The sequence below is a fragment of the Dermacentor andersoni genome, chromosome 5 (genome assembly GCF_023375885.2).
Source record: "Dermacentor andersoni chromosome 5, qqDerAnde1_hic_scaffold, whole genome shotgun sequence".
NCBI lineage: Eukaryota > Metazoa > Arthropoda > Arachnida > Ixodida > Ixodidae > Dermacentor > Dermacentor andersoni.
Genome location: NC_092818.1, coordinates 189,162,435 through 189,185,725, shown reverse-complemented (window position 1 = coordinate 189,185,725; position 23,291 = coordinate 189,162,435). Strand labels below are relative to the sequence as shown.

Below are 23,291 nucleotides of genomic sequence, written 5' to 3'. Positions count from 1 at the left end.
TATGCCTCGTAATATTGCAGACTTCAGTCTAATTTCCATCAATAAACTAACGTTGTCTTGAAGGTTATATATTATGTTTTTCAAAGAAGGTTAATTCAAGTGTTGCAATATCCTGCACAGTTGCAGTCAAAATAGACTCATCAACCTATTATAACCTCCATAAAAGCAAGAGTTTCGCACTGTGGTTGTTATGAACTTTCTGCGGACTATGAGATCTAACTTGTACATGTGCTCCGTAAACTTTCTGTGAACAATGTGTGAACGCATTCTATCATTGTGGAAAGTTCTGCACGCACTAAACGAAGAAAACAGGAAAAGGGCACAACGGCCAGCGCAGACTTCGACACTGTCTATAACGAAAGCATCCTCTTTTGCATAACTCACGTTCCTTGAGAGGCTCCTTGCCAATGCGAGCCTGTCCGGCATATATAGTGAAGGTTCCCTGCAAAACTTGGGGCTTACCTGAGCATATCTTTCTGCTCTTCCTCCACTAGTGCGACTCCGAGAACCAGGAGCTTTCCTGGCTCAGATTCTTTCCTCTCTTTCTTGACTTGACGCCACAACACTTCTGGTAAGTTCATTTCAGAATCATACCACACATGGTATCATGGCACAATCGTAACACACGTGGTACAATGAACTTAACAATTAGCAATGAACTTAACAGGAGTGTTGTGGCGTCAAGCGCGGGCGTTTTTGCCTAACAAAGAGAGGAAAGAAGCTAAGCCAGGAAAGCTCCTGGTTCTAGGAGACACACCAGTGGAAGAAGAGGAGAAAAAAATCCTCAGGTTAGGCCCCAACTTCTGCGTGGAAACTTCACTACAGATGCCAGACAGGCTCGCATTGGCAAGGATCATCTCAAGGAACGTGAGTTATGCAAAAGAGGATGCTTTCGTTATAGACAGTGTTGAAGTCTGCGCTGGTCTCTGTGTCCTTTTCTTGTTGTCTTCGTTCAGTGCGCGAAAAACGTTCCATAACGAAGTCAAACCATCTAGCCCGCCTTTCAGTCTTATCGCATTCCTAGATAACGTTTTTTTTTTCATTTGAGTTACATTTTTCTCTATTCCTAGTATGGGTCTATTTTATCTGCTGCATAGCTAAGCGAAGAGAGGCCGTTGGCATAGTGCCATATTCTTCAATACCCACAATAATTTGTGTTAGTCACCACGACTAAAAGGAATTACCTACGTTATCACTGGCTTGATGTTCACAACCAAGGGCACCAAATATAAGTACAACGTCGACCGCAGTCATGGGGTACAATTCATATTATGTTGGCCTTCGTCTCGTAACGCGGTGCACGGATAGCTTTGTTGTTATAGAGTTAAGACTAAAAATGCAAAGTTCGAAATTTTCCCGACAGCGAAAAGAGCGATGCAGCATGTGACATATGTGGCAGTATGTGACAAACCTGAACTAATCAACGACGCTATGAAAAAACAGGCAACAAAGCGAGTCAGCCATAGATTTTTGTGCTAATAGGGAATAAAATCTGGAGCAAGCGCCTGCATGCGCTGCCAGTACGGCGGCTATGCCTGCATTGGAACGATGGACACTGCATTGATTAGACTATGGGGACAGAACCACGCACCTTCCGCAACCGTGGCCCAGTGGGTTGGACGCCCGGCACGTACCTGCTTAAAGCACCGGCACAACAAGCATCCCTCCGGCCAGGCGTCCGCGTTTCCAGGTATGCGTTGCTTGGGAGAGGTTCATACAGACCGCTATGTCTGCTGTACATGAGCAAGAGAAACAAAAGACCCAAACTACTCGACAAGGCGTCTGGAAGTATACCATGCCGCCAACTTGCCATCAGGTGGGTGTCCTTCCTAGCGTCCGGAAGTCACGCAGTTGCCTAGCACCCTGCCGGGAGCGGCTCGTGCTTATTTTACCGAGGTATACCCAGCGGCAGCACTCATCTGCCTCCCATAGCTGCAGCGGATTTTCGGCTATTTCATCAAAGCTGTGGTGGGACAAGGGGCGCCGAGAGACCTCCGCAAATTTCTACAGGGCCCCCTTCCAAGCAGAGAAGCCATATAAACAGCCGAGTGATGAGTCGTGGTGCATCTCTGCCCATTAGAAAAAGCGGCGGGTTTCCGACGGCTCTCTGATTCCGTGGATTCTTTATTCCGTGAGAATCTGCCATCAACTGTTTAAGAAAATGAGTACAGACGTGATCCTGGCCCAGCACCCGCGTTTCCTTATGGGGCGTGCGCCTGGGAGAGGCCTCGTAAACCCCGCTTCGGGATAGTTATAGCTTGACAGTTTCCAACAATTCCAGCCTGAGAAGGTGGTACTCGATACATGATACTACTTTTCACGTGGTTCACAGGTCCCCACAGGTTCTTCTGTGGTGTTCCTACTTTGGAGTTGTTCGTACCCTCGCTTCGTAGAGGAACATGAGACAAAGGATTTTTTAACCCTGAGATATCGTCGCTGCACTGGCAAAACCCAATGCAGTGTCTCTGAAGCATCGGTCTGAGAGGAAACACTCGGTGTGGAGCGTTTGGTGCTTAATGCGCCGAAACGAATGTGAAAATACGAGAGGAAGAGCCGGCACGACACTCGATGCATCGAGTTACGGAGACACATATGGCGTTACATGCCATGCTGGGTGCTAGAATATTCAAAAATGCTTAGCATTTCCTCATTACTGGAATGTCGAATAAGGCTTTCACATTGTGCTGATTTCGTCAATCTAGCTCTTCTGATCGACACCTTTCATTTAACCTCTTTCATTTAGTCACTTTTGTCCGGTTCGAAACTACCGAACAATCCCTTCAATATGCTATTTAAACGGCGCAGGCAGCAACAGAGGCGAACTTTTGTTCATGTTCTATTTTAAGGGGGGGAATAAAATTATACCGCAAAAACGTTGCCAGCAGAAAGCACTGAGATGCACCGAGAGAAAGGAGACACACGGCACACCGCTTGACTAATAACATGGCATTGAATATTGGCTTCGACACGTCATTACAATTCAAAGTATAAGCAACTAGCCCAACCTACGGCGTTACATAATATACAAAAACGAAGAGTACAAAAGAAAATGAATATATAGCATGTAACGCTGACAGTCTGTTCTTTAAGCTGACAGACAAATTTTTGCGCAGCTGGCCGTTCTCTTCTTCTGTTAGTAGAATTGATGGTGCACGGATGCATGATTACCCGCTCCAGTCCACGGCTTCTAATATTTGGCCTGCTAACTTCTCAATGCCCTTGTATCGTTCTCTAGAATCTTGATGTCGTGAAAGCGGCGTGTGGCGTCTCTTTTCTTGCAGCTGTCCTTGTCCTTCGCTTCAAACGATCATCTCTAAACTATATCGAATATTTAAACTGGGGCATTAAAATCTCGAAACTGCACAGTGGATGATTCCGGAGTAATTTTGACCCCCTAATTTTCTTTAACGTTCACGTAAAGAACGGTACACGAGCGTTTCTTTATTTTTTTCATTCCGCCTTCATCGGAGTGCGGCCGCTGCGACCAGGATTGAACCCGCGAACTCGCGCTCAGCAGCGCAATGCATTGCCACCGAGATACCACGGCGGGTTCTTTTAAAATAATTTGTCGTCAAAAATTGTTTGCATGGCAATGATTTGGCTTTATTTATTCTCTAATTCCTATCATTAAGCTCTTTGGAAACATGATAAACAAAAAATAATGTTTATGATACCAAGAACAGCGTATTCGTGGCGCGTGTCACTGCTGAATATCCACTCCTACCGGTAAGTATGCTCGAAGGTGCTGGTAACTTCAGTACTGCGCTGACATATTGAGAATAATTACTTGTTGAGTAAGGCACTAAAAAATCACACTTCTATGCAGTTTAATTATTTTATATTCATACGTATTTCTGACACAGTAACAATGGCGCAAGTGGCTGAGGGCATAATGAGACGAGCTTTATCAGCGGGTTCATGGCTGATATTAAACTGCAGGTCCTTGCCAACTTGAAGTCAACATGACGCGTTCTCTTGTTCCTATGCTCTGCACGATGTTTCCAGCCAAGCTCAGTGCCGTTCGCGTGTTTGTGTCATCACTGTGCCTACAATAACTTTCACCCAACGCTTGTAGTGACATGCCATATCATGAGCCAGGTAAACATATCCAGCTTCCACGAGCGGCAACATTCCCTCTGTCTCCACCAAGCTCAGTGCAACGGACAAGGTGGGCTGGCAATGGCTGCCGGGTCACTTTCGCACCGTTAGTAATGACCTTGTTGATGACGTTGTCCGGTCCCCCCATGAAGCAGCCAGTATTGTTCCCATGCCATCGTCGTAAAGAATGCTGCGAGGGGTCTTCATTTGCTTGCTCACACCGTGACTTCCAGGAATACCACGAGAGTCTTGAACTGCTGCCTACACAAACGTTTTCTTTGTTTCGATAAGGGCCGCTTTAAGACAAACAAAAAGGAACGTAACACCGCACCGTGCAAGGAGTCCAGTAAGGCTGTGTAATTACAGTAATCTTGACTCCACTTGCTGAAGACAGCACGCCGGTAACTGCCTCCACGCATTTGATCATTCGCTGGGGTTACAGCTTCCACTCTACTGTTGCAGCTGAAATGCAACACTTCTGCGCCGCTTTTGGCTAGACAAGGCTTTTAAGAAAGCTTACGAATTCCTCATTGGAATAGGAGGCACACGTATGTGCGACTTATGTGGCTGAAGAGTGGCAGAAGAACACTTCGTGAGTTTTTGTGCACGTTACGATGCCAAACGCAACCTTGGGACTGTGCTAAACCGGCTGAATTCTAGACAATTTTCAGAGATAGATTCTTGGACTGTGGCTTTATGAGTCACTGGGTCCGAAAGCAACGAAGATATTGCTGCAATATCTGAAATCAACTGGCAACGGTGACTGTTTGTAGGACTGTTGTGCGTACCACTGGCCCTCTCCGCCTCTTTATTTTTATACTCTTACAACACTTGCCCCTGTGTACAGTAGCACGTCGGACGCGCGCTGAAGAGACAGCAGATAGAAAAATTAATCAAAAAGATCGGATTAATTTTTCTATCTGCTTTCATGTCTAGGGAAGTATCGCATTCAGAGACTATAGCAGCTGGTTAAGATACCCTTTTTGAATAAAATCTACCTGTAGAAGTTGTTATAGGACAATCCATTTTCGTTTCTTTGTGCCAGCACTACAGTTGTATAAAGCTTTTCGTAATGTAATCGTTTAGCGTATTAGAGAGTAACCGGGCAAAACATATTCATAAAGTATTACCCATGGTTCCGTCGAGGTGGCTCATCGACTTTGTCATTTCACCTCCAAGCACATGCTTCGACGTTTCCCGATGTTGATAGAGTGCAATGAACGTGTGTTTGCTCCCTTTTAAGCACACTTCGAAACTCCACTGTGGTCAGAATGAATGCTCTGGGCTAGACTATCATGACTTAGGAAGTCCGGAGGCAGCATTTGGAAGAAAACCACCATTATTTACTGAATATTGTGACTTGTTAAAAAGAATACAAATTAAATAACTACAACTTGTGGCCTTCACAGAGAATTCAACAATAATCGAAAGGTCTAGAATAAAACATGTTCGTGTAAGCAGTGCTTACATGCAAACGAACAAATATTACAACATGCAGAAGAGAATTGAGAGCAGCCACGAATCTACTAACTAGTCCAGAAGACTATAATGAAGCCCCCCGTCATTACACAGTGGTTGAACGAATACAGTGACGCCCACTAATATAAAGCTAGGCACTGCCTACACAAAACATTTCTTACATAGAATTGGCCGTGCGGGAACACCCGAATGTGATTGTGGATTTGTAGACGAATATATATATCACCTCCTTCTAGATTGCCCACATCACGACACACGTAGTCGCCGACTTAAATCAATCCTAATTACATTAGACCGCAGACCTTTCAGCTTAAAGAAACTTTTGGGTCCTTGGCCAACATCGTCCTTGCAGAAGAGCGCTTTAAAAGAATTAAAACTTTTCTCGAGGACAGCGGTATTGTTGGCCGTTATTAACGCTTTTAATGTTCCTTTCGTTTCAATGTCGCTGTATATATGTGTGTGTTTGTGGATTATGTTATGTTGACTGATCTGTTGTGACAATATGTGATAATGCATTTACACGATGTATGTACCGCCCGCTGACTAGAGACTGTGTTATTAGGCGGCAGTATCATTTGTATTTTTCAAACATTTTTCTACGCAACCGTGGAGACATTTAGCACGTATATTGTATGTACCATGCGTTTATTACGTCGTCATGTTACTTTGAAAACGTTGCCTGACAAGTCCTGGTGCTTGTGTGAAAAAGGTTATTTGATATGAAATCTTGAGCCACGTATGTTGTAAGATAGAACCGTTCAAGAGCTAAGGAGTATCCGCTGCCTTAAATTCTGCGTCAATACTCTCCTTATGTCATATCAATAAAAAAAAAGCTGGTTCTCGCTATTCACCCAGAGCTCATTTCGCATACACGTGGCTAGCGGACACACTCGCGCCATGTTTTCCTCAAATAGCGCGAGCGCGAAGCTAACTGCCCTCGCCGATCACCGAGACGAAGCTCCAAGGCGCAAAGCGCGAAGTAGCGCGCGTCGTTCCACCCTTGCCTGACATGGAATCGCCATTACCCGTTCTGCTCCGGACTCGTGCACGGTCACAACCTCGGCGAAGGTCGTGTTCAAGGCTAACGCGGCGCACCGCATTCAAAAGCAAGCCGTCCCAAGGTCTTTCCGCGCCACCGCCTCGAGCTGCCTTGATGTTGCCGTCGAGGCGTTCATGACAAACACCATCTGTTGCCCCGAGTTTCACTCCGCTGCATTTCCAATTTTTTTTCTTTCCTTTTATTTACTTTTTGTCTCCTCACGACGTTTCCCTGCAATGTTTTGCGCTCGGTTGCCAGAAGGGCGGGAACGTCGAACCTCGTCGAAACAAAACGAAAGTGAAGGTCCTTAAACCTGGTCGAGGCGACCTGGTCGCAATGCTGCATAGCGCACAGCACAGAAACCCAAGAGCCAAATTGAGCAATTAGACATGGAGTACTGTACAAAATACTACTCGTACTTCTACCATTATTACTGCTACTACTGTCACTGTCAATACTGCAATGCAGCCACTAGATATACCACCACTAACCACCACCACTATCACCACCGCGAATTATGAGCGCGTTGACGAAGGCCTGATCCATTCAGCACTTGACGGGAGAAGATGGGAGAGTGGGTTCACCTGTGTGGCCAAAAAAAGCAAGTAACATTGGTACGGCTGATTCGACCGCTTTCGGCAACGTGGTAATTGTATGGCCTTCAACCGAACCACCGGGCAGACCGGCGTGCTCTTTAGTTGTTTGTGATGCCACGTGATCACCACCTCCGCTTTCGGTGACGTCAATAGCCTCCTTTTTCCCGTCTAATACGGCACTGAACTTTCCGTGCGTTTTGAACGAATCGCACAAGAGACTATAGTTTGTTTATTATTTGCGGCACTCTGGAGGAATTGGTACTTCGTTGTGTAACTATGACGTTAACTGCCTAAAAAAACAAATATCAAACCGGCATACAATATATTTCTGTTAATACACATATATATCCCGATAAATCATTCATTGCCGAATTCTGCTTATTGCGACAACTTCAGTCTCAGTGATTAGAATGCAGCTTATTAGAAGAAGAAAAAGGGGCTTTCGAACTGACCAATGTGGCAAACGCTTCTGGGTTTGGACAATAGATAATAATCTGTCTTCTCTGAACTCTAGAATCCCTACATATATTTGTAAACAGTCCCGCTCCGCATTGGATTTAAGTTTCGTAAGTTTGTCCTTCACTAGGTCATCCCGGACAGCCTAGGACTGTGCCACCAGCAGTGACCACTTTCCAATAATGGTTGAAATTGCTTGCCTGATTATGCCCTGATGCTTTCAGGTGCGCGTATTTGTACATTATAATAAATTTAACTCCGATCTTAAGGTACACTTGGCTGCTTATTCTGAAGAGTACGAAGACACCAAGGCTATGAAACTTTGTGCGGTAATTAAAAGAACATACAAAAAGGCTGAATTTGGTGTTACATCTGCAAAGAAAACATCTTATAACCCTTGGTGGAATACAGACTGCTCGCGAGACCACCGACGCCGACAGGCAGCTTGGAAGCAGCTCCTGTACAACCAGTGCCCCAGAAATTGATCTGATTACAAGTTTCACGCTGCTGTATTTAAACGTACAGTGGGTCAAGCTAAAGAAGATTATGATAGCAAACACTATGATTTCCTTTCTAAATCTAAAAACAAGAAATCGTTGTTTAGATATATGAGATATCGGAAAATTCTGCCATCGCCAACTAATATTGATTAGGTCAACCTGTCTCCCGATGAAATGAGCAAATCTCTTCAAATCCTTGCTAAAGGCTTGAAGAGTAGATTCACGTCATCGATGTCCTATAAACTGCAAAAAATTAGCCCCGTCATCATTGTGTACTGAAGTTACATTGACTGAATTAGCTCAAGTGATTCGAAACTTACCCTTGTCATCCCTGGTCCTGATGGAATCACCATCACATGATAAAAATTTTATTCGACCTATCTCCTGGAGACCTTCTAAACGTTATAAACTAATCCTTACACAAAGCCTGGATACCTTACGATTGGAAAGTAGCTAAAGTAATCCCGATACCTAAAAAACCAGGAGTAGGTTATAACATAGAAAACATCAGACCTATCTCTCTTACTTCTAATATGGTCAAGCTCATAGAGAGCGTATTACATTACAGAATTACTATCTGGATGCCGGATAATTTAATATTAAGTCCAAATCAAATAGGCTTCAGAGCTAATTGCTCAATATGGTGTGCCCATGCTGATTTAGAGAGCCGCATCCAACTTGCCCGGAAAAGGAGAGAATATTCTGCTTTGGTGAAATTAGATATAGCTAAAGCTTATGACAGCGTTGAACGTTCAATTTTACTAGATATTCTGCAGCGTCGTGATTTCCGAAATTATATTACCGCGTGGTTGGCAGAATTTTTGCGATCAAGAGAATTTTATTGCTTCAAGGATGGATGTTCATCGTCTAAATTCAGACAGACTCGCGGTGTTCCCCAAGGAGCGGTCATATCCCCAATATTATTTAATATATTGATGAGCTCCATCCCCACTTCTCAGGACGTGCACGTTTACGTGTATGCAGATGACATTGCATTCTTTGCGGCCGACACTGAGATTAACACTCTATGTCAAAAATTACAAACATACATGAGTATGCTAGAGGTATGGTTTCCGACAATTTGCAGGTAATTAAATGTAAGCAAAAGCCCAATTTTAGTGTTCCCGGTCATGGATCTGGTTTCAATTTCTATAGCTTATAAGCAAGAACCCATTCGACAGGTGGAGTCTAAAATATTTGGGAATCACATATAATATAACGCTCAACTGGAGTCAACACATAGAAAGTGTAGCGGGTAAGGCGCAACGTGCTTTAGGTATTCTGCGTAGAATGAGTAACCGATGGACTATGTAGGGATTCACTGTTGATGATTTATAAAATGTATATGCGATCCCATATTGGAATTTCGGTGTGTCTTGTTCTCAGGTGGTCCTGCTTATAGAATAAAGCCTCCGGTTATATTGGAGCGTGAGGCCCTACGCCTGTGTCTGGGGCTCCCCAGGTTTGTGGCTATTAATGTTATCTATCAAGAAGCGCGCCTTCCAACATTGCCCTGCAGATTTCGCATCTTAACAATTCAAGCCTTTCTGAAATTTTACAGCTTGCCGCTTTGACGATCTGAATACGCCTTTATTAATGATCCAAATTCCTTCTTCCTTGCTCATTGGCCTCGCTTTCCCACTCCACAGATTATATTTGTACCAAAACAATTAGATAGCCTGAATGTGAACATTCGAGAGGTAATTCCATCAACCGAATCAAATCAGAATATTAGGATATATTTTGATGACATTTCCCCCCAAATTCTAAGTTGCAATCAGCCACTTTTTTAAATGCCCTGTTGCAAGATTACCTAGCACACGTACAATCAAATAACATAATAGCTAGAGACGCTTCAGTGAACAACGAAAAGGCGGGCGTAGGCATTTTCTCGCTTCTGCTAGGCTGATCATTCTCCTTGAGACTTCCAGATTTCACAACCGTTTTTGAAGCTGAAGATTTAGCAGTGATTTTAGCGCTTCTGAAACTCCCTTCAAACTCAATAAGTGCGGTTATTATAACAGATTATAACCTAACGTTTCTAACATTAGTTCCTCCACAGTTGAATTCTCTAAAGCTATTATGGGTACCTGGCCACCGTGGCTTACATTCAAATGAAATGGCAGGCTCATGAGCGCGAACATTCCTGCGTGGACCTATAATGCTGGTTATTCCAGTAGTGGCGCACATAACAGCAATTAGATATAGAAAATATTCAATTCATAGAGATCTCAATGAATTAATAACAACATGGACAGAATATCAGCACCTAAAATTTTCGTGGAAAATCCAGTGGTGCCCATCAAGACGATCAGAAGTAGTGATTGCGAGATTACGCTGCTGTGTTCCTCCATTAAACCTATATTTACACAGGACTAGTCTGACGCTATCGCCTCTGTGTCCATACTGCCAAGAAATATAATCATTTCATCCCTACTTTTTGGTATGTCTGCGATACAAATTGTTAAGGAAAAGACATCTAAAACTTCCGCTTGCTAAATTAGGGTTAATGTTATCATCAGAAATCATACTGTCTTTTGGTGTGTCAATTATAGGGGTCAGCAACAGAGACGTGTTTGATGCTGTTTGCGCTTATATACAATTAGCAAAACGAATGACTTTTTGATTGTTCTCTTGTAATGTAATTTATTAGTTTTTGTATGTTTCCTTATCTTTCTTTCTTATTTTTTTTTTCATCGAATAAGTAACCCTTCAAAAGAATAGGTAATTTTTTCAGCACGCAATTCTTGGCCAATCCCCCAGTGTGGGTATGAGCCATAATATGAGGCCGCCATCATCATCATCATCATTACAGAATGGGCCGGCAGTTTTTGTTGTGGTGGCCTCAGGTGGCGGCTCGAAGCCCTTGGACTAGGGCGGCATCTTCGGCTTGCCGGCGGCTTCGGCTTGCCCAGAGCTGGTCTGCCAAGTCTAAACTTTTGAGAGCCGCCTCCCAGCGGCGGCGACGCCAACGGAGAAGGTCCCCGGTGGCTACCGCAGTCGGGACGGCGTCGGAAAGAAGCGAGCTCGAGGCTTCCCGTACTCTGGCAACGGCCGCTATTGTGGACTCGTCGCGAACGGAGGTGGTTTCATTACCGTTGTTGCCGGTACATTCACAGAGCATGTGTCGCCAGCGTTGCTCTTCTTCCGTAAACTTTACACGCATCAGTTGGATATAAACCCGGGTAGCAGTGATGTAAGATGGCGAGGCTAGGGTAGGTGTGTGTCTGGAGAAAGCGTAATGTTACGGACTCGTTCCTGTTTATCGTACGGTGGCGGGAATGTGCGTCTTTCGAGTCTGTAGTGTAGGGTGAGGTCCCTGAACGTGGTTAGGCGACCTTTTAAAAAAAATAATTCGTTACTGTTGCTTCAGTGAAAGGGATCATCGTGCCGTGTCATACACGACATCCTGTCGTATTCCCTTACGTCTGTCACAACCGACACTAAACTTTTCTGAAGGCGTCAACCAACGAGCGACATTTTACAAGTTTTCCTTTTTTTCTGGATACGAAGTTCGGCACCAAACGGTTTGGATGGCACAATATGTCGTCATTGATTTAGTTCAGTGCCCGAAGGCTCCTGGAAAACGCAAACGCTCCACAGCGAGTTTAACATGGTTAAAGAAATGCGAAAGCACCAAATAACTTTCGCATTTGTACGTTTGTACCATTTGCACCTTTGTAACATTCTACACTTTGTACCGTTTGTAACTTTCGTACCTGGTGTGACACGCGGAACAAGAGGGACTGAGACACGCATGGCATTACGTGCCACGTTGTGCGCTGAAATATGCAAAACTATAAAAATTTATTCATTACTAGAAAGTCAAATACGGCTTTCAATCCTTGCTGATTTCGTAAACCTAGCTCTTCTGGCGGGCCTTTTTCGTATAACCTAACTCTTTCCCTGTAATAAGATCATCGAACAATCCCTTCAATCTGCTATTTACACACAACCTGCAGGAACACAGATGAACTTTTCTTCGTGTTCCATTTGAAGCGAATAAAATTACATTACAGAAAGGTTTCCAGTAGAAAACACTGGGATGAATAAGTGGAAAGGAGACACACGAGACACCACTGGACAAACAACAGAACATTGAATATTGGCTTGGACACATTATATGAATTGAAAGTATAACCAGCTAGACGAATATATGGTGTTACATAATATCGCAGAAATACCCACCACACATAAAAAAAAGAAAGAAAGAAAACAACAGTGCTTCTTTGCTTGTCATGCTGATAGTCTGTTTTGTCGGCTGAAAGAGTATTTCTTGCGCAATTACCCTTTCTCTTCGTCTGTTACTATCATTTACGGTGTACTGATGCATGAACACCCGCTCCAGTCTATGCCACGGCTTCTAAAATTTGGCATGTCAGCTTGTCACTGCTATTTTTCTAAAGTCGTGATGTCGTGAAAGCGGTTGGCCGCATGTCTTCTTCCCAGCAGTCCATGTCAGTGGTTTCTGTTTCAAAACGTTTTGCAATGTGCACACAGTGAGTTCAGGCAAACAGCATTCAAAAATTAGACAGTGACTTAGAACTCGGAGACACAGTGCCTCCGTGGAATGGTTGGCATGCTTTAGAGGAAAACAACAATTATGCAAATAGAAAGCACACATTGGAACCTATGCCAAGCGAATCTTCCGTGAAGCAGCTCACTAAATGCTATCCAACTGTTCATCTACGGCGTAGAGTTTTGCAGCATAGTGATTACGTACCTGTTTCGGCAAGATGCGGAGACCCCCAACGCACGACCTGCGTGACCGCGGATAGGTCAAAATCAATTCAGAGTCCCGCACCTGGCATGCCTCATAATCGAACCGTGGTCTTGGCACGCAAAACCTCAGAATTCAACGTTGCGGGTAATTATAGCTATCTAGCAACGATTACGGTCCCGCTAAGGTTATCAGATGGAGTAACGCGCTTGCATAAGGCGAGCAGTTGTTGGACGCAAGCCTGTGTGAGATGACAGCAGCAAGAAAACGAAGGTGCCGAGGCGTACGATAGCGATAGCATTATTTCTATTCTGGGCATTCGAAGCGAGTTTAAGACATGCCGATGGTTGGGTCGTACATAGTTGTAGGTATTGGACGGGCTTAAGTGGAATGAACCCGGATTGCGACGTCATCTGCGACTGTTACAAAACCGCACGTACCTATATCTAGGCTGTGCTGTATATGTTAAAACGACGATAGAATTAGTACTTCGGCGAAAGAAAAGAATGACAAGAATTTCACTCCGTGAAGATGGAATGGCAGCGAAAGATGACGACAGTCAAAGCTCTCAAACGAAAAGCAAAAGTGCTTTCGCTGCCATTCCGTCTTCACAGAGTGGAATGGTTGTCATTTCTTGCGCTGCGAGTCTGGCGTCGTCGCTTGGTCGGAGGTGCCTGGCCTCGCGATTGTCGTTTTCGTTCAGCATCGCGGGAATGTTCTTCGTCGGTGGTCGTTTCGCGCCGGCGCACTTTAAATTCTCCTTGCTGTTCCCTGCGGCGCCCCTCGTACGCATGTTGTTTTTCGGCTGTACGAATTATACGTGTTCACCCCATTGATAACGCAGCTTTCTTTAGCGCCGATACATCTCATACTTATATACTGCGACAACCTTGACGTCACCCTATTGTTCATGGCGGGTGTTGCAATCTCTTCCGCATTTTGACATCTGCGCCACCGCACTCCACCCGTACGTGATCACACACAAAGCAAACAATGAAGCCCATTGTGTATGGCTTTGTTAGAAATAGCTAAGTCCGTTTCTGTTGGCGGACGCCGAAATATCTCCAGTAGGATTGTCATAAACAGCTTTCGCTGTAAAAAAAAAGAAAAAAAAAGCCAATAAACTTTACAACCTTTGCCACTTGCGCAGATCATAAAGGTGGTACAACGTCGCAAAATTCTTACGTAGCGTTAGCTGCCATGCGGAAAGGAATAGGGAATTTGGGCTGATCCACGAAGCGGGTGCATTCTAACACCTTTTCAACGCGCTAACAGTCACGAGGAGCCTGCACTAAACTAAGCAAGGGCACTTCCGAAAAAAGCTGAACATCCTCATTCGCGTTTTTTTTTTTTTACTTTCTTTAATATGAATACAATGTTCAAAGGAATATAGAAGACTTGCGTATTTTGTTTGAACTGGGCAAGTGAAAATAAACTTACATAGAACAGTGAAAATACGACAAAAAACGCCGCTGTGTGCCAGATTTCACGGTTGTTTCGCTTTTCTCTTCCGTGTTTGGGAAAATGCTAAGCCATCGCACGTTGAAGGGACGCTGAATTCACAGTACCAGTTCCAGGTTGCCGAAAACGCTGTCAAAGGCTGCCGCACTACTTGGCATGGTAGCGCATATACAGAAGCTCCGCCCCTGTAGCTTACCTTTCATTACCTGAGAAAACAGCGCGTTGGCTTTCGCACGACAAAACTATTCGTGCAAGCGTGGTCTAGCAACAATAGGCCAGGCTTATTGTGGTTAGGCCAGGCTCCCACGCATACCTTTCTGCCAAAGCCAATAAATAAATAAATAAATAAATAAATAAATAAATCAATCAATCAATCAATCAATCAATCAGTCAGTCAGTCAGTCAGTCAGTCAGTCAGTCAGTCAGTCAGTCAGTCAGTCAATCAATCAATCAATCAATCAATCAATCAATCAATCAATCAATCAATCAATCAATCAATCAATCAATCAATCAATCCCATTACTTCACATTTCAGCAATTGTACGCATTTTACCAGCACACAGTAAACAATCAATATATATATATATCAACGAGAAGAAAGGGAAGAGATTGACGCCATTTTTATTACTCATATCATAGGAAGCCACCAAAGACACCAAGAACAACATAGAGGAAATTACTTGTACTTACTAATTGAATTAAAGAAATGATAAATTAATGAAAATAAGTGTGGATGAAAAATCTACTGGCCGCAGATGTGTTATGAACCCACGACGTCGCAGTACTCGCGCAATGCTCTTCCCAATTGAGCTACCGCGGCACCATTTTCTCAAGACTAAGGAACATGGTTCGAGCAATGTGCACGCAAAGTTCAAAGCGTGTGGGTTAACCGTGCCCATTGCAATAACATGGTTGTAACGACGCGTTTGAGCACGGGACACAGAAAATATGTGCAGCTTGTTTTATTTCTTGACATAGAATATATAGCTGCTGTCAAGGATCAAAACAACAAGAATAAACTGGGCAGTCATCTGCATCACACAAGGAAGCCAGGATACAGAATAACTTCTAAGTGTCGCCATCAAGATACGCCAGTTCCTTTGTCGAAAGAGAAACTGAGGCTTCACTGATACAATCAACACCACGCTTCTTGATCTCAAGCGCTTCCAATATCTCCCTTGTCAGTTGATCATCAGCTCTGTTCAAAACATAGGTTCTATCAAAATCTGGGATGCACTTGGGAGCCCTACAATGCGCACTTATATGACCGGAGAGCTGGTTTTTCATCTTATATCGATGCTCACGCAATCTGTCATTCAGGCGTCTGCCCGTTTGGCCTGCAGCTTTAATGGAAACACGTAGCCAATATGCACAACGCGGATTACACCTTGCTTACGTTTGGTGAATACGAGGATCAGGTGATGCGTGGACCAAATTTAAAGTCTGTTGGTTAATTGCTTCCTTTGCAAAAAACATATGGTCTTCAATTCATGCTGCGAAGGTGGTTGGACAGTGAAGCAGTAAACGACAACAAGAACGATTACCCGTTGAGACACAGGTTGAAATTATTCACGTGGCAATACGCACATACATTTTACCTAATATTAGACTAGGACGTTTCGACGGCCTGTGTCTTGGCTTGCGCCGCTACTTCGTGCACCTACACAGAGTGGACGAGAGAGAAGAGAAATTCACCGCGCCTCGTATGCACGCTGCTCCTCAGTATACGTCCTCACTATATATGTCTTCACTATACGTGACCTTTCCATAGTACTGGCACAACACAAATCAGTTGCAAGGTAGGTTTTTCTTTCACGTACGAAAGTGTAGTTACGTCACTGCCTGCTTTGCATGCTACAGTCTAGCTGCCGTCGCCGCGGCAGCTTGCGCAACAGTAATCTTTACCGGGAAACGTATGCCGTGGAGAGTGCTACGTGCTTCGCACCGGATGTAGGCGCAGGAGCGCCTTATCATTAATTATGTGGTTCCTATACTTGTTTTCAGCTTGCTCCTTATTGAAACGTGTGCTGTCCTGTATCTTGTATGCGTGATTACAAAAAATGTATGCACTGTTCGCATCACTTTTCTGAGTGCTTGTAGCCTCTGCCTTACGGGGGTATGAGCCATTGCATTTGAGGGTACGAACCATAGATGATGATAGTTTTCTGTCGATGTTACGCCAAGAAGAAATTCCAGGATCTCAGCCACTGACAGGTTCGCTGTAGAAATTACATCTGCAGCTGCATCCTCCAGGGCGTTATCAGTATACATCTAATGAACGGTGCAATATTTATCTTGTTTGCATGGCAAAACGACAAATGTCACCAATAAAAATTTAGCGATAATGGGGGGAATGCTACTGCAATTATCTGTGCGAAGTTAAATGCGTGTGCATCCACTGTAGCTCTTGCAAAAGAAATTCTGCATCAAGTGTTCGAAAGTGTCATATGTCTACGGCGGTCTTCAGCTATACTTGTCAATAGAGAGTTTTATAATAGGGGTCCCAAATGTTTGGGGCACCAAAGAAATAGCGTTGAAGCCACTGCGCATGCGCTAGACACGAACGGCGCTTGGGTTTTGCACCGGGAATGCTATTTCACTGTTTTAGCGGGAGCCTCAAAAGCTTCCTCAAAAGACTTGCGTCAACAAACTTGGCGGCACCCATCAAAGCGACGGCTCAAACCAAGCACCAAACTGGGCTCGATTCGCGGTAACGCATGAAGTTCGCAAGCTAGAAGTGACTGCGCATATCGCTTTCTCTCAACTAGCGTATGTTATGAAGATTGACCCATTATGCACCGCTGATTATGAACCCAATTGTCGATTTCATACTCGTAGGCCTAATACGGCTTAGCTTGGCTGGGGAAGGCACGTTAAGTTGGTTACTCAAAACTAAGCGCAACTGATTGCTTGCTGCAAATAGAATAACCTCTAAATGGTAATTAAACGGGAAAACACGAAAGTCAAAATAAATTACGCTTCTTATCATAAAATGGTACATTTTATTTAATTATTTCGAGTAGCTTTTCTTTGCCGTCGTAGCGGCGCTGTCAGCGCAAGGTGCTATCCGCAGAGAGAGAGAGAGAGAGAAGTGGTTCTTCTCTGGCACTATCTTCTGCAACCCTTGCGGCACGGCTCAGAGCCAGCAGGGGGAAGGATATGGGAGTGAAGGAGATAGAAGGAGGCAGAAAGGTAGAGAGTCGCCACAGCAGCAGCGGAGCAGCCCGGCCTGGAAGGCCCAGTGGCTTCGACCGGAGGAGTGGACGGGTGATAGACTTTAGGAGGTGGCCCAGCAAAAGCGAAGTTTAGGCTTATGAGGAGGCCCGAGGTGGTGAATAGCCGTTAGGCTATTCGTCTTTGAAGAAATTTCCTGGACTCTCGCCGAGAGCCCCGACGAGTCGAGGTACTCGATGACACTTAGGAAGGCTGGTAGCTGGTTACGACTGGGGAAGAGGATGTCTTCCTGTCGTGAACATGGGAGCCCCAGGCGGGAGAACTCCTGCAGAAGTCGGCCCCGGTGCTGCAGGTGAGCAGGGCAGGCCAGCAGAAGGTGCTCCAGAGTCTATGGGTCACCGCAGGAGGCATAGGCTGGCGAGGTGGCTTTCCCAAGGCGGTGCCGGCGGGCTGCCGTCCAGTAGCAGCCAACCCGCAGTCGGAGAAGCAACGAGGTATCCCTTCGTGGGAGGCCGTGGTGTGGAAGAGGGCGTGGAGACCGTGATACCGGAGACGGGCTCATCCACAGCAGCCTGCGTTGCACCGGCCCTACAAAATCGCAAGGTGTGCCGTCTCCCGGAACATGCAAGCTCTACCGCAGCAGAGCTAGCAGGACTCCACCGTGCTGTAGACCTACTGGCAGAGGAGCTACCAAAGACTCCGGCAGCTATCTTCTGCGACTCCAAGGCGGCGCTGCTTTGCCTGCAGAGCCCTGACAAGGCTAGCCTTGGGGTTGCACTGCTCTCCTCAAGACTGGCGGCCCTTCAAGATGCAGGATGCTCAATATCCCTGCACTGGCTGCCGGCGCACGTAGGGATCCCGGGCAATGAAGAAGATGATGATGATGATATGTAGTGTTTATTGGCGCAAGGGCCAAGTGTGGGCAATGAAGAGGCAGACACTCTCGCAAAGAGCGCCCACCACTCAAGCGTTCCCCTCAGCCCTGCTGTAACGGCCGCGGACTTCACAAGACACAGGCTGCGCCGGCACATCATTGCCTGCCATCCGGATAAACGGGTATCCGCAAACGCAACGCCCTATTCTAAAACTCTTCACTTCTGCGTGCCCCAAGACTAACACCCGCAACGCTCTTTGGGGCCGCAAGCTTTTGGCGTCCGTATTCTAAGTCTCTCTAATGTCTTTAGATAACTCAACATTATACCAAAGATATATTTTGTGGAAATGCGTTTAAGCACATTGTATGGCGAAGCTTTAGCATTCCTGGTCTAATCATAGAACCGTTGTGAGTAATTAGTAAACCCTCGTTGTTTTTTTTTGTTGTTTTTTTGTCGCGCTATACGAGGCTCGCAGTACATTCCTCTGGCGTCATCGGTGAAATAAACAAGGCACCTTGTTTTTTTTTTAGTTAGAGGCATGTTTTGGCGACTTATAGGCATGGACAAAATTGTATGAACCAATTACGGCATTAGCAGTAGGTTACGTGAGCATGCAGTTGGGAGAGTTGCAGCTATGTAGAATTTATCGCAGAATTTATCTCGCTGCTCTGGTAAAACTGTGAACGCAATCGAGGTCAAATTTATCAAAAAAAAAAAAAGTGGGGAGGCATGGACCCTATGAACTATGTCTTGGCGAAGTAAAATGTGTATGGATGAATTACTGCCCTTGTGAAAATTTAGTAAGTGCTCGCAAGCATTAAATTCGGCCGATCCAACGGACCAGTCATATACGGGAAACAGTTTAAAGTATGATATTAAATTAAAATTAAATTATGGAGTTTTACTTGCGAAAATCACGATTTCATTTGAAGCACGCCGTTGTGAGGGACTCCGGAATAATTTGGACCACCAGGGGTTCTTTAACGTGCACATAAATATAAGTACACCGGTATTCTCCGGCAACAAAAATAATATTCAGGCAACGAAATTTCATCTTCCTAATTCCATCTTTCTTCCGAAACTCCAAATTTCCATCTTCACTGGAAAGTTGTTTGTGGCTCTGCAAGTCCGCAGAAGTCTGCTACATTTTTTATGGCAAGAGCTGACAAAAATGGTAGCAATTGTATTTTATAATATGACCTGAAGAAGTGCTCACAGTACTGTACCGAAGCCATAGAAACTTTCTAGCGCAAGGGTATGAAAAAAAAATATATAAACGCCGCACTTCGCTTCCCCTCCACCATCACGTACCGTTGAGGCAAACGATGCATGTGGTATCGCATCGGTGGTCGATGAAACTCCTGTCCAGGCTAGATAACTTAAAAGTATTACAAAAGCATCTAGTGAATGACAAATGAGCCTTCTGATGACCATTCGCACGCCAACAGAATGTTTTTTTCTTTTTTTACAGCGAAGCTGTATATGGCTAGGTTCTGGAAGAAAATGCGTGCCTCTATCGAGCCATGTAGAACGATAATTTCTCCCCACACGTGGGCCGATCGCGAAGATAGCGCAACACTGGGCGGACCCGCGGCGGACGTGAAGCAGGCTTTAAGACTCCGCCGACTGGCAAAGATAAGTTTAATATCTTAGGTCCAAATACAACCCAGTATCCCATATTAAACTGATAAGAACAGATACTGCACTTTGACTCGCGTTGACTATGTCTGCGTTCTCACCGCCCTCTCTTTGTTGGCGTTCCAAGCGCTTGCGTACCTCCTTTCCTTTCCTTCCGCTCTCCCGTGGTGGCGGTCGCTCAAGCGTGCTGCCCGCCAGGACCACAGGCGGAAAGAAATGCCAACTGTCCATGTAGCTCTGATCCCACAAACTTGGAACGTTTCACCGGAGCAGCGGCCAGGTTTCGGAGGGAGTTTGTGGGGAACTAATTTTGTGTGGCCTGTGTTGTGTGTGACAGCTTGTAGTTTTCGAGTGATCTCACAACTATTACTGCACTGCGGGACGTCGGTCAACGCACGATCGCATTGGCTACGGTGAAGCCGTGTGTGCCATCGGAGTGCGATTAGGTGCGCGTCTTCTACGCGCTGGTATTCGTTAGTGAAAGGTGTCGTGCTGCGTTCTGCAGCAGTACACGGGTTTGTATACCCTCCGGTGCCTCACCATCTTGCGAGGCTCAGCATCGTGGAGGAGCGACTAGTCGCGCCTCGCCTTCCATTTATGTGCATACGGCGCTTGACGCATGGTAATGGGCAGTTCGCCATTAAGGGGCCTACATACACAGCTTCGGTGGTCCTCCACATTCACAGAGTAGAATGACACTGAATTTTTTTTCTCAAGTAATGCGTGGCATTTATGCGGCGTATGTGTTCCGCAAGCACCCGTAGGCAGAATACCCGCAAACCAACGCAATTTGTTACTTATAACAACATTCCTGGCATTTGCAGCGCTCGGAACAAGAAAGACTTGGGGATAAAAAAAAAAAGAAAAGCGACAGAAGCTGTCTGTCACTCTTTTTCAATCTTTCTTTTCCATACAAGCGCTGGAAATGTCACGAATGTTCAGCTTCCAACTAGCGCAGCTTTCAGCTTTAGACATTTATAAGGCCGTTTGAGGATGTGTTGTTATGGAGATTCTTGAAAAAAAGAAAGAAGATATAAGCAAGGGCAAAAGACACATAGAACGTACACCACAGGCGCCTGTGAAGCTTATAGAGTGGATTCTATTCACTCCGAAGTAGGCACGTAGAACGAGGGACATGTATGTTTATGAAGCCGAGAGTGTGACGAAGTTTCAGCTCTTGGCAAAGAATAATGAAAAGAAACAAAGCAGGCACCAATTTAGATTACGATATTGTAAACTTGACGTTTCGTCCTCAGCACGGGAGCCTTGTTCACACTCAATTTCTTATGCCTCGTTGTATGCTCGTTTATTTCGCGCCATTGCATTTATTAAAATAAACCGTTTTGACACGTTTGAGCGTTTGTGTGCGTCGATGAGCGTTCAATGGATAGAACGCGCAAGTACGAGTGAACGAGAGGTTTGCTTGCCAAGCCAATTCAAGCTAGTGAAACTAGGACGAGTGCCCGTGGGTTACCACAGGCTAGACCTTCATCCATCGGGAGCCAACGACAGGAAGACCGCTTATATAACGCCTGAACTTTGCTGCCTATGTGGTGGGAGCGAAAGCGAAAGCCCACAACACTATTCAGTCCCCGTAAAGAGGGTAAACGCACAAATGGCATGAAGCGGGCAGGTTAAGCCACCATCTGCTGCCATGAAGTAGTTTTTGCTTTATTGTGACATCGCAAGTTGTCGGGATACGTAGATACAAACAGCTGTTGCGGTGATGACGGGGTGCTTTCACCAAAAATGAGGAGATATGCGGTACTTTTTCGTCGGCTGACGTCAACGATCATCGGTAAATCTAGGACACACAAACGCGCGCACACACACAGAGGGAGGGTGGAAGAGAGAGAGAGAGAGATTGAGAAAGAGGTAGTGAGGCATAGAGAGACATAAATGAAGCTACCGTGAAGTTGATGTCGGTGGACAAAAAAAAGAGAAAAAAAAAGAAAAAGAAAAACACCGGTAACTAATTTTCTTGGTTTTTCAACTGTAGCCATAGCGTTATAACTTCCGTGCATAATGACTACCGTGAAGTTGATGTCGGTGGACAAAAAAAAAAGAAAACACCGGTAATTAATTTTCTTGGTTTTCAACTTTAGCCATAGCGTTATAACTTCCGTGCAAGGCTATGCCACCCGCTTAAAGACTTCACTTTACAAAGCTCATGACAGTATAGTTTGGAGCTCATCTAAGAACTGCCACAGGACTTTGATGTCTAAAGGAGTAAAGAAACGATAAAACTTTATTTTGTACAAGGCGTCCACGTGGTCGTTAGTACCCCGAGTGGGATGTTATAACTGGCTCATTCCGCCATTGTGTACCAAACAAGAAGTTTAATCATATTTCGAAAATATAGCTTTATAATGATGTTTACGGAATGCGAAATCACGTCTCGAAAGACTATTCAGTACCTAAATTTGAGAAATACATACACTGTAGACCGCGTGCTCATCAACAAAGAAATGTCTTTTGGCTGGTTTATGAGCATTTATTGTCTCCAATATTGCTACGCTGGCGGCTATTTGAGTCCCTCCGCAGTATTTAAATACTCTTAAATAAGTGAACAAAATTATTACTATAAAATATTTAGGGTGCAGTAATGTATTGCTAAAATACATTGAATCTTTCTGTTGAATGGCTTTTCATTGATTATTTGCTTCATCATCCTCTTCTCCTTTTATCTGTTTTCTTACTTTAGTTTCCTGTTTCTGGTTTATTATTATTATTATTATTATTATTATTATTATTATTATTTTCCTAGTCATGTTTCGTGGTCAGTCTCGCGCCGAGCGATCTAGCTTGTGCGTATGTATTTGTCAGAGTCCATGTTCACCTCTTATCCTCAGAACACCTCCTCGCAATAACGCAATTCCTCCTTGCTCACGCACCTGCTTACATGGTGTCACGTGACTGAGAAAACAAGGAGCCCTCTGGGCGTCGCATCTGACAGGCAGCGTAAGCGGATAAACACAAAGACGGGGAAGTTATTCGGCATAGCAAACGACAGTTGGCGGGAATTCTGCTTCTCGTGATTGTGACCTTGGCGATAGCGCCATCCTCATCCACGTGTTGTTCTGTAGTTTGTTTTTGCCTGCAGTCTTCGCAACGCTTGATTTCAACGAAACGCTAAGGATGTTTTTGGTGGTGCAGTTGCAACAGCACCGCTCATCTATCCTTCAGCAATATAATCTTTTTGCGTAGTTTTTCGCGACACAGATTTCAATTTTTCGACAATGGTAATGGACGCTT

At 44.8% G+C, this 23,291-nt stretch overlaps 1 pseudogene; it reads right to left on the bottom strand.

Moving 5' to 3' along the window:
• Positions 1 to 19,943: 19,943 nt before the first annotated feature.
• On the bottom strand, positions 19,944 to 20,123 carry LOC126532510 (U2 spliceosomal RNA; annotated as a pseudogene).
• Positions 20,124 to 23,291: the final 3,168 nt, after the last annotated feature.